This window comes from Sapajus apella, unplaced genomic scaffold (assembly GCF_009761245.1).
Source record: "Sapajus apella isolate SASKATOON/1434 unplaced genomic scaffold, GSC_monkey_1.0 scaffold4, whole genome shotgun sequence".
NCBI classification, from domain to species: domain Eukaryota; kingdom Metazoa; phylum Chordata; class Mammalia; order Primates; family Cebidae; genus Sapajus; species Sapajus apella.
In genome coordinates, this window is record NW_022436944.1 from 27,977,346 (window position 1) to 27,991,455 (window position 14,110).

General features: G+C 41.4%; 1 pseudogene; it reads right to left on the reverse strand.

The window, feature by feature from the left end:
* Window positions 1-8,914: 8,914 nt before the first annotated feature.
* On the reverse strand, window positions 8,915-13,491 carry LOC116537876 (annotated as a pseudogene).
* Between the last annotated feature and the right edge of the window lie 619 nt (window positions 13,492-14,110).

The following is a 14,110-nucleotide window of genomic DNA, read 5'->3' on the forward strand; positions in this document are numbered from 1 at the left end:
AAACTCCTGACCTCGTGATCTGCCCTCTTCAGCCTCCCAAAGTGCTGGTATTACAGGTGTTAGCCACTGTGCCCGGCCGTGATTTACTTTTTTTGGTGAGACAAAGTGTTGCTCTGTCACTCATGCTGGAGTGCAGTGGCATGATCTCGGCTCACTGCAACCTCCCGTCTCTCAGGGTCAAATGATTCTTTTGCCTCAGCTTCCTAAGTAGCTAGGATTACAGGCATGTACCACCATACCCAGAAGATTCCACTATTCTAAACCAGTATTCAATAATTCCACTATTCAAAATCAACCTGTGGTTTTGAATAGTGGAATGTTTTAAGTTTATTTCCTTAAAATGTTTGTCATACACTGTTTTCTAGTAGTTTTAGAACTAGTATAAATCCTTATGCTCTGCTACAAGATCAGAACTGGTTAAAAAAAAAAAAAAAAAAGCTGTCTTCATGCTTGTAATACTAGCACTTTACGAGGCCGGGGTGGGTGGATCACCTGAGGTCAGGAGTTAGAGACCAGTCTGACCAACATGGTGAAAGCTGTCTCCACTAAAAATACAAAAAATAGCAGAATTTGGTGGTACATGCCTGTAGTCCCAGCTACTTGGGAGGCTGAGGCAGGAGAATCATTTGAACCCAGGAGACAGAGGTTGCAGTGAGCCGAGATGGCAGCACTGTACTCCAGCCCGGGTGACAGAGTGAGCCTCTGTCTCAAAAAAAAAAAGAAAGAAAGTTTTCTTCTAATTAAATTTTAGTGAGAGATTCTCACACAAATTAAAATTTGGGGACCTTAAAAAAACCGTAAGTATGCTTTGCCATAAAGTTAAGGTACTCTGTCTATGTTACTTGGCTGCATGTAGGCATGAATTTGATCTTTTAGGTTAGGATAGTGATTAAACAAAATAAATTTTTTTCTTGTCTTTCTTTCTCTCTCTCTCTCTCTTTCTTTCTTTCTTTCTTTCTTTCGTTCGTTCGTTCTTTCTTTCTTTCTCTCTCTCTCTCTCTCTTTCTTTCTTTCTTTCTTTCTTTCTTTCTTTCTTTCTTTCTTTCTTTTTTCTTTCTAAGAATACACTTGTTAACATCCAGTTTGGAAATTTTACAAGGAGCTGGAGAAATTTTCACTTTGGTGTTTACTGATTGATTGCATACTGCCTTAACTGTTGGAAAAATAGATTCCCTATTCAGATGACTGATAGACTAGTAAAAGCTCTTATGGGGGGAAAAAAAGTGATGGGATTACAGTTGCCACAGAGAGGTGTTTGAAGCTTTGCACCTTGTTTGCAGTTGTCATTAAGATAATGGAAATTTCAGGCCGGGCGCGGTGGCTCAAGCCTGTAATCCCAGCACTTTGGGAGGCCGAGGCGGGTGGATCACGAGGTCAAGAGATCAAGACCATCCTGGTCAACATGGTGAAACCCCGTCTCTACTAAAACTACAAAAAAAAAAGCAGCTGGGCATGGTGGCGCGTGCCTGTAGTCCCAGCTACTCAGGAGGCTGAGGCAGGAGAATTGCCTGAACCCAGGAGGCGGAGGTTGCGGTGAGCCGAGATCGCGCCATTGCACTCCAGCCTGGGTAACAAGAGCGAAACTCCGTCCCAAAAAAAAAAAAAAAGATAATGGAAATTTTGAAAGATGATCTTAATGTCTTCAATATTGTTATAATTATGCTTTTTCCTTGGTAAATGATGTGTCTTAATTTTAAAAGTTTTCCCTTAGGAGCTTCTTATGTTATGTGAACACTATGAGTAAACAGTGTTATAGTTTAAACTTGCCTTCCAGTTTTCCTAGTTCCTCTTTCTTCAATTCATTGTCTTTGCCTCAGGGTTCTTTCTCATTAATATGTATGGATGTTTACGCAGTTAGAAAAAATGTTCATAAAGATGATATTGTTGAGTGCTTACTGTTTCTGGTCCTTTGATAACGTGGTGTGCTTTTTGCTTTTACTCAGAAAATAACTGTAGCCAGATTGTCATACAGTCTGCCACAGACAGTAAGGATATTGTGAAACAAATTCTGGCTGTCTGCATAGCATGACCTTTCAAAACTGTTTTCTTTGCTGCAAGCATCTCACTTAGCCTTTTGACTGCCACATGATAGAGGAAGTAGTACATAAAGGGTATTCTAAATGGCTGCTTGTTGATCTTAATACTGTTTTTTAGACTGTGTTAAATAGTCACGTATGCTATTAAATACAGTTTTATGTGGAGGATTACCGGTTTTATGCATAATAGAGTACGTTTTATGTGTAATTGTATAAAACTTACAATATTTAAAATTTAAATAGAGGCCGGTCATGTTGACTCATGCCTGTAATCCCAGCACTTTTCGAGGCTGAGGTGGGTGGATCACCTGAGGTCAGAAGTTCAAGACCAGCCTGGGCAACATGGTAAAACCTATCTCTACTAAAAATACAAAAAATTACCCAGGTGTTGTGGCATGTGGCTATAATCCCAGCTGCTTGGGAGGCTGAGACAGGAGAATAGCTTGAACCCGGGAGGTGGAGACTGCACTGAGCTGAGATCGCAACATTGCACTCCAGCCTGAGCAAGAACAAGACTCCATCTCAAAAAAAAAAAAAAAAAAAAAAAATTAAATGGAAAAATCACATTATTTTCAAAAAGGACCTACATTTTTAATTCAAAGTTTTAAGTATTATGAGTGGAGATTATTATATATAGCTCATGACTCCAAATCTGTCATTTTTGTGGGAGAGATTTTTAAAACAACCGTTGGAGCCCTCTTCTACTTCTGAGCACCCAGGAGAGACTTTGTTTAAAACTGTGAAGGAGCCTGGGGAAAATAAGGAAACACCAGCCTGATTTTATTTTATTTTATTTATTCATTAGTTTGAGATGGAGTCTTGCTTCATGTACTCCAGTAAGTGTCATGCTATATATATTCTTTCGTTTCTTTTAACATTGTTGGTGAGGTTCATTAATGGTGATGTGTGTAGTTGTATTTTATTCATTTTTTCTCTTGTAAGCTATTCAGTATTATTATTTTTTATGAGACAGAGTTTTACTCTTGTTGCCCAGGATGGAGTGCAGCGGTACAATCTCGGCCCACTGCAACCTCTACCTCCGAGGTTCAAGTGATTCTCTTGCCTTTGCCTCGTGAGTAGCTGGGACTACAGGCATGTACCACCATACCTGGCTAATTTGTTGTATTTTTTAGTAGAGATGGGGTTTCTCTATGTTTATCAGCCTGGTGTTGAACTCCCAACCTCAAATGATCTGCCCTCCTCAGCCTCCCAAAGTGGTGGGATTACAGGCATGAGCCACCATGCCTGGACATTATTCAGTATTATTTATTGATCTATTAATGTACATAATAGTTTTTGTATTATGTATGTTTTTTACTACTATGAAAACTTTTCATCTTAAACATTCATTTGAATGTCTTATCCTCAGATAAGCATTTTTGTTTTTTTGATACAGAGTTTCTGTCTGTCACCCGGGCTGGAGTACAGTGGCGTGATCTCAGCTCACTACAACCTCCGCTTCCTGGGTTCAAGTGATTCTCCCTCGTCAGCTTTCTAACTAGCTGGCATTACAGGCACCTGCCACCATGCCCAGCTAATTTTTGCATTTTTAGTAGAGTCAGGGTTTTGCCATGTTGGTCAGGCTGGTCTCAAACTCGCAACCTCAGGTGATCCGCCTGCCTCCCAAAGTGTTGGGATTACAGGTGTGAGCCACTGCACCTGGCCCAGATAAGGATTTTCCTAGAATATTATACCCAGTAATAGAATTTCTGATGCTAAACTCTTTTTGGAAGAGGTTAAATCAGTTTACTTTCTCATTAGCAATGATCTAGGAAATAGCATCTCAGTGTGGTTTTAATTTATATTTTCTTGGTGACCAATGAGGTTGAATATTTCCCCTCTTATGTTTATGGATTATTTGGGCTTTTGGGAAATTTGTTTAATGTCTATTTTTTTATTGGATTCATATTCCTTATGTATTCATTCTCACACTGTAACTTATAAAAGTTGTTTATTTGATCTTTTTTTATTTATCTGTTTAACATTCTTCATTGGATTTCTTATTCTTTTGCATGAAGAACAATGCCTTAATTTGACCTACTAGGATCTGTATATAGCCAGCATCCCCAGTAGCATTCTGCCCCTGTTCTCTGCTTGTTGAATTCCATAAATGCTTAAGGTTTCTCATGGCTTTGCATATAGTCTTTCTTTCCTTGTCTAGCTAATTTTCTGTCATACATTGTCTCTGTTAAAATATCACCCTTCTGGGCCTTGGTGGCTCATGCCTGTATTCCTGGCACTTTGGGAGACCAACGTCGGGTGTGGGGGAATCACTTGAGATCAGAAGTTTGAGGCCAGCATGGGCAACATGGTGAGATCTTGTCTCTACAAAAAAAATGAAAAAATTGGCTGGGTGTGGTGGCATGCATCTGTACTCCCAGCTACTCTGGTGGCTGAGATAGGAGGATCATTTAAGCTCCAGAGGCCAATGCTGCAGTGAACCATGATTACACCACTGCATTCCAGTCTGGGTGGCAGAGTGGGACCCTGTCTCAGAAGAAGAAAACAAAATCACCCTCTTGACTTTATCTGCCTCAAATTAACATACTTTGTCCTCTACATTTATTTCTGAAAATAAAATAATTCTTATCAGAAGATAACAGAGGAAGAAGAGAACTGTCAATTTGTTCATTTCTGCCAGGGAATTCTAAAATGCATTGTACAGAGTAATGAACAAGGATAAAAGTTGTTCATCTTTAGCAGGAGTGAATGATTTGCTGGTGTCATAATAGTAGCCTCATTAATGATATCCCCCACTGCTCTTTATGATTGTGTTTTCTGTTTGGATGAAGGGTGGTGATAAGGAAAACACAGTGATATTGGACTGTTACTGAGGGAGGATATGTGGGTTTTAATCATGGCCTTGCAGCTACCTAGACTGTGTGTTTGACTAAATTAGTGAAGGCCAAATTGCCGTAACAGACTAAAAATGAATAATGGTCCAATCACAATAGACATTTGTTTCTCATTCATAGAACAGTTAAGTTGGATGGCCCCCTTTGGTAGGTGATTCTCTTTCAAGTGGTTTCTTCCATCTTGTGGCTTTGTCATCCTCTATTCCACTATGACCAGTGGAAGAGGAAAGAGAAGGTTTAAATGCTGTACCAACTTTCTTGAAAGCCCTGACCTGGAATAACACAGGTCATTTCCGCTCAACATTCCACTGGAAATAACTCACTACATGGACACTTCTAATTGCACAGGAAATTGGGGTATGTATCTGCTAAGTATCCAGCCATAATCCTGTAACTGTAGAAGAAAAAAATTAGTCTGTACCCTAGTGACTTTGGTATAGTCATCATATTTCTGTAGGTCTCAATTTCTAAGATAAGGTAAGGGATCTATACTCAGGAAATTTATCACACACACACCCTTCTTCCTTAGTGATTAAATTTAAAAGGCACAAGCATAAGTGTTTCCATCGTTTCTTTATTCACCTTGCTCCAATTCAATTTTGAAGAATTAGGAGATGCTAAAGGTAGTTTTAATCATTGTCTTCTTTTTATCACACCCATGCTCTTCACAGCTCTGTGGCTTTTTATCCAGGCCTGGGTACAAACTGCATCGTGGCCTTATTAGCAAATGGAAGCTTATAATGTGAGATGAAATAATTCTGAAGTTTTAGCTGTAGGCAAATGTATTGGTATGATACTTAGTTGCTTTTGAAATATTAAATTAATAACTTGTTTTTTTAAATCTTTGAAACTCGTTTTCTAAATAACTTGTTTACATATTCCATATTTTCTCTGGAATATAAGAATTTTAAATATATTTTAAAATATCTAACAAAGTTGGCTAGAGCTTGCATCAATTTATTCATAAATTTGGACTGTGTTAGCAATTTAGCGCAAGGAAATTGTCTTGATGATTTTGTAACCAAAGTTGGGTAATAAGGGTTGTTTTTTTAAAACATTAATTTTTTTTGAGACAGTATCTTGTTTTTTCACCCAGGCTATAGTACAGTGGTGCAAACATGGCTCTCTGTAGCCTCGACTGCCTGGTGTCAAGCGATCTTCTTTTACTTAAGCCTCCTGAGTAGCTGGGACCCTAGGTGTACATCCCCTCACCTGGCTAATTAAAAACTTTTTTGGGGCTGGGCACGGTGGCTCATGCCTGTAATCCAGCACTTTGGGAGGCCGAGGTAAGAGGATCACCTGAGGTCAGGAGTTTGAGACCAGCCTGGCCAACATTGCAAAACCCTGTCTCTACTAAAAATACAAAACAATTAGCTGGGCGTGGTGCCGGGCACCTATAATCCTGTCTGCTCAGACGGCTAAGGCAAGAGAGTCGCTTGAACCTGGGAGTCAGAAATTACAGTGGGCACTCCAGCCTGGGCAACAGAGTCCGACTCTGTCTCCCAAAAAAAAAAAAAAAAAAAAAAAAAAAATTCTGTAGAGATTCTGGGGTCTCACTATGTTGTCCAGGGTTGTTTCAAACTCCTGGGCTTAAGCCACTCTCCTGTGTCTGTCTCCCAAAGTGCTAAGATTGCAGCTGTGGGCTACCACGCCAAGCCAGAGGTTTCATTTTTTTTTTTTTTTTTTTTTTGAGATAAGGTCTCACTCTGTCACCCAAGCTGGAGTGCAGTGACATGATCTTGGCTTACTGCAGCCTCGACCTACTGGGCTCGAGCAGTTCTCCCACCTCAACATCCTGAGTAGCTGGGACTACAGGTGAACACCACTGTGCCTGGCTAATTTTGTTTATTTTTTGTAGAGATGAGGTCTCACTGTGTTGCCTAGGTTGGTCTCGAGTTCCTGGGCTGATGTGATTCTCCTGCCTTGGACTCCCAAAGTGCTGGGATTATAGACACGAGCCCAGAAGTTTCATTTTTATGTAAAGACATCATTTTTAGTTGGAGCGTGATGGGTCATGCTTATAATCTCAGCACTTTGGGAAGCTGAGGTGGGAGGATTACTTGAGGCCAGGAGTTTTAGACCAGCCTGGGCAACTTAGTGAGACCCTGTCTCTACAAAAACAAACAAACAGAAAAAGAAAGAACAACAAAATTAGTCAGGTGAGGTGGTATATGCTTGTAGTCTTAGCTACTTAGGAGGCTGAGACAGGAGGATGGCCTGATCCCAGGAGGTAGAGGCTATAGTGAGCTATGATGGCACCACTGTATTCCAGCTGACATGGCAAGAAAGAGTGAGTAGCTGGAACACCGCTATGCCTGATGGTGTTCCCAAGGGAACCCTGAAAAAAAAAAAAAGGTCAGGTGAGGTGGCTGAGTCCTATAATTCCAGCACTTTGGCAGGTGGTTCATGAGGTCAGGAGTTTGAGACCAGCCTGATCAACATGGTGAAACCCTGTCTCTACTACAAATGCAAAAATTAGCTGGTGGTGTTGGCATGCATGTGTAATCTCAGCTACCTGGGAGGTGGGGGCAAGAGAATCCCTTGGACCTGGCAGGCAGAGGTTGCAGTGAACCAAGATTACACCATTGCATTCCAGCCTGGGCATCTCAGAAATAAAAAAATAATAATAAAAGAAAAAGAAAAGAGACATAATTTAAAAAACTCGTTTAACCCACACTACTTTCTTTTTGGAAACAATAGTAACATTTAAAACTAAAGTTTGTTAATTTTAGTTTTTGGAAGTTAGTTCTCTGGCTGAGCATGGTAGCTCATGCTTGTAATCTTAACACTTTGGAGGTCGATGTGGGTAGATCACTTGAGGCCAGGAATTTGAGACCAAACCCTGTCTCTACTAAAAATACCAAAAATTAGCCAGGTGTGGTGGTATGTAGCTGTAATCTCAGCTACTTGGAATGCTGAGGCAGGAGAATTGTTTGAATCTGGGAGGTAGAGGTTACATGTGCTGAGATCATGCCGCTGCACTCCAGCCTGGGCAACAGAGTGAGACTCTGTCTCAAAAAAAAAAAGTAAAAGTTCTCAGTTCCATTTAAATTTCAGTAGAATTCAGGCCTGCATAGTTCTAATTCTAGAGATTAACTCGTTTCCTGATATACTGAAGTTATTTATATATTAGAAGAAAATATTTCTCATAAGAAATGCCCTTGGGCCAGGTGTGGTGGCTCAAAACTGTAATCCCAGCACTTTGGGAGGCCGAGGCGGGTGGATCACGAAGTCAAGAGATCGAGACCATCCTGGTCAACATGGTGAAACCCCGTCTCTACCAAAAATACAAAAAATTAGCTGGGCCTGGTGGCGCGTGCCTGTAATCCCAGCTACTCAGGAGGCTGAGGCAGGAGAATTGCCTGAACCCGGGAGGCGGAGGTTGCGGTGAGCCGAGATCGCGCCATTGCACTCCAGCCTGGGTAACAAGAGCGAAACTCCATCTCAGGGAAAAAAAAAAAAAAAAAAAAAAATTAAAAAAAATTGGCCAGTTGCGGTGACTCATGCCTGTAATCCCAGCACTTTGGGAGGCTGAATCAGATAGACTACTTGAGTTCAGGGGTTCAAGACCAGCCTGGGCAACATGGCAAAACCCCATCTCTACCAAAAATACAAAAAATTAGCCAGGTATCGTGGCATGGACCTGTGGCCTCAACTACTCGGGAGGCCTGATGTGGGAGGATTGCTGGAGCCCAAGAGGTAGATGTTACAGTGAGCCCAGATCATTCCACTGTTCTCCATCCTGGGTAACAGAATGACAGCCTGTCTCAAAAAAGAAAAAAAAGAAATGACCTAGAGTAAGATACAGATTTAGGAAAGTGTGTGTTGGTATTTTTTTTTGGCAGTAGAGGGGTGCTGAATACAGAAAACTTTATTGATGGTGTACAACCAAGTGGGGATTTCTAGACTTATCCTATTTTTCAGGGTGTCTGGCATGGAAACTGTGCCTAGGAGGGGAGATTCTCAGTGTGGTGGTGGGGAACTGAGTGGGGCAGGGACTGCAAGGCAGCTGAGGGCCTGTCTTTTACTTTTGTGCTCTCTCACTAGCGCTGGTAGTCCAGGAGGCCATGTGGACCATAAGGTCTACCATCCTGTTGCTGTAGCCAAATTCATTGTCATACCAGGAAATGAGCTTGACAGAGTGGTCACTGAAAGCAATACCAGCTCCAACACTGAAGGTGGAAAAGTTGGTGTCATTGTTAACACTGGCAGAGACAACTCGGTACTCAGAGTAGCCCAGGATGCTTTTGAGGGGGCCCTCCCACACCTGCTTCACCGCCTTCCTGATGTCATTGTATTTGGCAGGTCTCTCCAGATGGCCTGTCAGGTCCATGATTGACACATTGGTGGCTGTGGCATAGAAGGCTATGCCAGTGAGTTTCCCGCTCAGCTTGGAGATGACTTTGCCCACAGCCTTGGCAGCACCAGTAGGTGCAGAAGCGATGTTCTGGAAAGCCCTGTGGCCATCGCACCACAGTTTCCCAAAGAGACCATCAGTGGTCTTCTGGATGTCAGTAATAGTGTGGACATGGTCATGATTCCTCCCATGATGCCAAAGTTGTCATGGGTGATCGTGGCCAGTGGTGCTAAACAGTTGGTGGTGCAGAAAGTTTGCTGGCAATTGCGAGGTTGTTTTTTGCAATTTTCATGGTTCATGCCTATCACAAACATGGGGATATCAGCAGAGTGGGGAGAGGTTCTTCCTTTTAAATGAGCCCCAGCTTTCTACAAGGTAATGAAAATGCCAGTGGTCTGTACAATATAATCGTGCTGGCATCACCCCATTTGATTTTGGTGGGAACTTGCTCCTGGAAAATGATTGTCATATTTTCATTGATGACAAGCTTGCCGTTCTCTACCTTGACTGTGCCATGGAACTTGCCATGAGTGGAATCATACTGGAACATATAGTCCATGTAGTTGAAGTCAGTGAAGGGGTCATTGATGGAGACAGTATCCACTTTGCCAGAGTTAAAATCAGCCCTGGTGACTAGGGGCCCAGTAAGGCCAAATCAATTTATCTGGCCTTCACTTTCATTGTGATGTCTCAGGGTTATGACGGGTATTACATGAGATGATGTGGCTGTTGAATGGGAGAACAAAGTGTACTTTTTTTAAAGAAAAAAATGAATTATTCACGGTAGTAATTGCATAATTGTTTTTCATTCTAATAGGTTATACTGCAATGATATATTGCTGTAACAAACCATTTCAAAACTTAGTGGTGTATCATTTTATTATGCACTGGTTCTACAGTCCAGAATTTGGATGGGGCACAGCAGAGTCAGGTTGTCTTTGGCCCGTATTGTCTGGGCCTTAGGTGGAGAAACATGACATCTGAGGGATGGAGTCATTGAAGGCTTCTTCACTGAGAAATTTGGCTATTGGTCCTAGCAGTCAGCTGGAGTTCGTCAAAACACCTACCCTTAGTCTCTCCCATATGTGTGTCCTGTGCTGCTTCACAGCTTGATGGCTACCTTCTAAGAATTAGCATCTCACAAGCAGGTGTCTTAAGAGAGCAAAATGGAAGCTGCAGCTTCTTAAACCTGGGAATTAGTAGAGTATTACCTCTGCTGTATTCTAATATATGTCAAGCAGTCACTGAAGCCATATTCAAGAGAGGGATCATGCATCTCACCTGTCTATGGAAGGAGTGTAAAAGAATTTTTGCGGCCATGTTTTAAAATTATCCCAGGTCATGACAGTAGTGTTGTTTATCATGTAATCATAATTTTTTTTTGAGCTAGTTTCCTTTTTTTTTTGTTTTTAGATGGAGTCTTGCTCTGTTGCCCAGGCTGGAGTACAGTGGCGCAATCTTGGCTCACTGCAACCTCCACCTCCCAGGTTCAAGCGATTCTCCTGCCTCAGCATCCTGAGTAGCTGGGATTATAGGCTTGTGCCACCACACCTGGCTAATTTTTGTATTTTTAGTAGAGACAGGGTTTCACCATGTTGGCCATGCTGGTCTTGAACTCCTGACCTCAGGTGATTGACCAACTCAGCCTCCCAAAGTGCTGGGATTGCAGGTGTGAGCTACTGCGCCCGGCCTGAGCTAGTTTTCAATACTCTGTTAGATTATTTAGATTCTTTTTTTTTTTTTTTGAGGTGGGGGTTCTTTCTATCACCAAGTTTGGAGTGCAGCAGCATGATCTCGGTTCACTGTAATGTCTGCCTCCTAGGCTCAAGTGATCTTCCCGCCTCACCCTCCCAAGTAGCTGGGACCACAGGTCCATGCCACCATGCCTTGTGTGTTTTTGGTAAAAGACAGGATTTCACCATGTTGCCCAGGCTGTGTGATTTTTTTTTTTTTTTTTTAGACATGGTCTTGCTCTGTTGCCTAGGCTAGAGTGCAGTGCCACAATTACAGCTCATGGCAATGTCTGCCCCCTAGGCTCAGGTGATTCTCCCACCTCAGACTCCCGAGTAGCTGGTACTACAGGTGTGTGCTACCACATCCAGCTAATTTTTTGTTTCTTTTTGTAGAGGCAGGGTTTTGCCAAGTTGCCCAGGCTGGTTTCAAACTCCTGGCCTCACGTAATCCTCCCGCCTCGGCCTCTCACAGTGCTGAGATTTACAGGTATGAGCCACCACTCCCAGCCTTAAATACTTAAAGCTTTCTTTCATGCTAATGTTTTATCCAAAACATTTTTAATCCCTTGAGAGTATTCCCATAGTTTCCAGAAGAAAAAAGTACAGGTTGGTTTTAATAGCTACATTCAGTCAGGAAACATTTTAAATTATTAACTGTTGTACTAGTGATATGAAATGGATACTAATGTCATTTTTCAGGTGTTTTTTTTTTTTTTTTTTTTGAGACAGAGTTTCACTCTTGTCACCCCGGCTGGAGTGCAATGGTGTGATCTCTGTTCATTGCACCCTCTGCCTCCTGGGTTCAATTGATTCTCCTGCCTCAGCCTCCTGAGTATCTGGGATTACAGGTGCCTGCCACCTCACCCAATACAATAATTTTTGTATTTTTGGTAGAGATGGGGTTTCACCATGTTGGCCAAGCTGGCCTCGGACTCCTGGCTTCAAGTGATCCACCCTCCTCGGCCTCCCAAGGTGGTGGGATTACAAGCATGAGCCACCGCACCAGGCCAGTTTTTTATTTTCTTTATCAAAAATTCATTTGTGAGAGTAAGCAATGTGGGTGGCATGAATAAGATGAAAACCCTACTCCCCAACAAAGTAGCATTTGAAATGTTGTATTAAGAATTAAGAAGAGAGTGAAAATAGATGTTTTTTAATTTAAAAGAATGCTATATTTGAGGTTTTCAAACTAAATATAATTTATTAACTTATAGGGTAATGTTACAAGTTAAATACAGGGCAGTATTCAAAAGCTGTTCTGTTAATGTATAACAGATAAAGATATCAGATCTTTTGGGATCTTAGACACAGTAACGTGATTAATGATTATATTGCAAACCATTTAACTCCCAATACTCATCCCATTGTGCACAGGTCATAGACTGGGCAGTGAGGCAATGAGGGGGTTCCATGACAGCAACATTGTGGTGCTGCTTTAACTTTTTAGGTGACATGTCCTGATCTCCAGACACTGCAGTCCAACGCTCTTAAGGAGTTCAGGCAGGTACTCTGTATTTCCTTTTTCCAGTATTCCATCCTCATCCCTTCTGGTTGAGGCTCTGGGAAGTCTAGGTAAAAAAACACTGCAACCAAGCAGGTAACAGACATGGCTCCACCTACTCTGTCACTAGACCTAACTGCTCTGGTACAGGCTGGGATGGAAATTGCTTTGTTTTATTTTGTAATTATCTCATCTCCCAATATCAAGAGTGTGATATGGTGCCTTGAACAGAATAAGTACTTACTAAATATTTATTTACTTGAAATTCAGTTGTTTCCCTACTTTGTCCCTCTGCCATTTTCTTTCTTTCGTCTTTTTGATCAAGGCCTAGCACTGAGATGACATTATCAGCCTGCCTTTCTGGACTCTCTGTATCCTCTAGAGAGAATAGGCAGTGAAAGAAGACTTGGCACCAAGGACAGATACTTCAATTTTTCTTGGTTCCCCCCCCCCACCATTTTACTGTCAGAAGTGAGGGAGAAATGAAAGCTATACACAGAAGCATTTTGCCATTCATGGGTGGCTAGCTTAGGATGAAAATTGGTCTCCAAGGAAAAGGTTTAAAACAGACAAACAAATGATAAGTACTTGCCAGACCAAACTTAAACCGGCGTGCAAAGGAGTAATCCTGAAATGACTTGGGAGAAATGCCAGCCTTTATTGGATGTTCTTTTAATTTTTACATATTATGACTTATTTTCAAAATGACAGCAGACAGAAATAACTAAAAAGTTCAGAGCCCGGAATAGTGTTTTTTTCTACAGCTGTAAGCTATTTAAAATTCTTCTCATGTTACTGTTTGCTATCCAGATGGCTTTCTGGCACTGGTTCAGTTCCTAGATGTGAGAGCTGTTGGTTAGTTACTCACCAGCACCACCACACACTTGTACAGTTTGGCTCATGACTCACTCTCATTGCAGTTACATGTGGGTACTGTGCTACACAAACAGTCATTCCTGATTGTCATGATGGTACTTGTAAACAAGAACCGGAATTGATTGGTTACCATTTCTGAAAGGAAGATTTGTTGACATTCAAAAGCACCCACCCCAGTTAGTCTGTTGGACCCATCTCTACTCTTTGGAGTGAGAAACAGAAGCAGTCATCCAGACAATGAAACTTTTGTCTAGAATGTATACTTGGTTGATAGGTGCAAAAGTGTATCCAGTGAGCCACAATTATTTGGATGTTTGCTTTACTCTCGTACTGTTACCTAAAATGATTAAAAACCAAACCAAAACAAAAAAACCCCACCTCTTACGAAAGAAGTCAGATTGGTGGTAGGAGGTTTGGGAGAGGGTTGCTATCTGAAAGAGACAAACAAGGAATCTCCTGAAATGCTGGCAGTGTTCTATTTCTTAACCTGGATAGTGGCTTGCTTTGCAGGAGATACTTGCTTTCTAAAAATTCATTGAACTGTACAGTTGTATGTTGGGTATTTTTGTTTATGCATTATTAGCAAAAATATTTAAAAACGGACCTTGCTCTCCTATAATGCTCCTACAATGTAGGAAAATTCTCTTAGTTGTATCTTCAAAGGCTAGAGAAGGTCTCTATATTATGTAATAGATATTGGTAGTAAGTCTTTGTCCTATTAATTTTATCTCTTTGTCCTATTAATTTTATCT